At 50.0% G+C, this 1,544-nt stretch overlaps 1 protein-coding gene across 1 annotated transcript in view; it reads left to right on the forward strand.

The window, feature by feature from the left end:
• The window catches only part of gal3st4 (galactose-3-O-sulfotransferase 4), a 34,279-nt gene that overhangs the window by 22,659 nt on the left and 10,076 nt on the right, over positions 1-1,544 (forward strand). The window lies entirely within an intron of this gene.

Consider the following 1,544-nt stretch of genomic DNA (forward strand, 5'->3'; position numbering starts at 1 on the left):
CACTCCCTAGGACCTTACCATTAAGTGTAAAAGTCCTGCTAAGATTTGCTTTCCCAAAATGCAGCACCTCACATTTATCTGAATTAAACTCCACCTGCCACTTCTCAGCCCATTGGCCCATCTGGTCCAGATCCTGTTGTAATCTGAGGTAACCCTCTTCGCTGTCCACTACACCTCCAATTCTGGTGTCATCTGCAAACCTACTAACTATACCTCCTATGTTCACATCCAAATTGTTTATATAAATCAAGAGAGAAAATGCTGGAAAATCTCAGCAGGTCTGGCAGCATCTGGAAGGAGAGAAAAGAGCTGACGTTTCGAGACCCTTTGACCCTTTGTTTATATAAATGATTGAGTAACTGGGCCTGATGTCAAAGATTTTTTTGTTTGTTCCGGGCACCCTGCCTCAGAATGAGTTCCCCTCCGTCAACTGCTTTGACCACCTTAAACACCGTCATTTGATCATTGATAACTAACTAGGTACCAAGGGGAGATAGCGTGAACATGGTACTGCTATCGCAGTCAGACTGATGCCTGGGGAACACTACGGCATCTTTTTTGGAAATTATTTTCAACTCGTAGATCCACAAAATGAAGATAGGGCAACGACCATCAATTGCTGAAAATAACTCCATCGAGTCGCGCAGCACAGCAAAGGCTCTTTGGCCCGTTTAGACGTTACCAACCTATCTGCACTAATCCTCCTCACCAGCGATTGGCCCACCAAAGGACATTTTAGGTGCTCACCGACATACGGTTTAAAGACTGGAAGGCTTCTCACCTCCCAGACCGCGCTGGAGTTAGCGGTGGGGGTGGGGGGTTAGCTCACTTGGCTAGACGACGGGTTTGGGATGTAGAGTGATCCCGACATCGTGGGTTCGGTTCCCACACCCCGGCTGAAATTCCCAAGAAGGGACTCTCCGACCCAAACCTCTCCCCTTGCCGAAAGGGCATGGTAGCCCTCAGGTTAAGCCTCCAAGTGTCATCTCCTCCTATTCAGGGCTCTCTCAAACCAAGGCAACACCTTCCCCTAATGAGGGCATAGCGCTGCCTTGGTACAGTAACACTGTGGCTGCCTTACATCAGGTTATCATTCGCCCGGAAAAGCAGAGAGCTGCCCACACCAGGGAGAGATGGAAATCTCCCCTCCTTACCTGCTCTGGTCTCCATGTGGCTCCAGACCCACAGCCAATGTGGTTCACTCTTAAATACCCTTCGAAATGGCACCGAGTGAGACAGGGGGCAATTAGGTATGGCCTCATCCAGCAATACCCATGAGCATTAGGGACCCTCGGGCAACTCTCTGTGTGGAGTTTGCACATTCTCCCTGAGTCAGTGAGATTTCCTTCAGGTCCTCCGGTTTCCTTCCACAGTCCAAAGGTGTGCAGGTTAGGGTGGATTGGCCGTGCTAAATTGTCCCATAGTGCCCAGGGATGTGCAGGTTAGGGTGGATTGGCCGTGCTAAATTGTCCCATAGTGCCCAGGGATGTGCAAGTTAGGGTGGATTGGCCATGCTAGATTGCCCCATAGTGCCCAGGGATGTG

The sequence above is a fragment of the Chiloscyllium plagiosum genome, chromosome 48, assembly GCF_004010195.1.
Source record: "Chiloscyllium plagiosum isolate BGI_BamShark_2017 chromosome 48, ASM401019v2, whole genome shotgun sequence".
Taxonomy (NCBI): Eukaryota; Metazoa; Chordata; class Chondrichthyes; order Orectolobiformes; family Hemiscylliidae; genus Chiloscyllium; species Chiloscyllium plagiosum.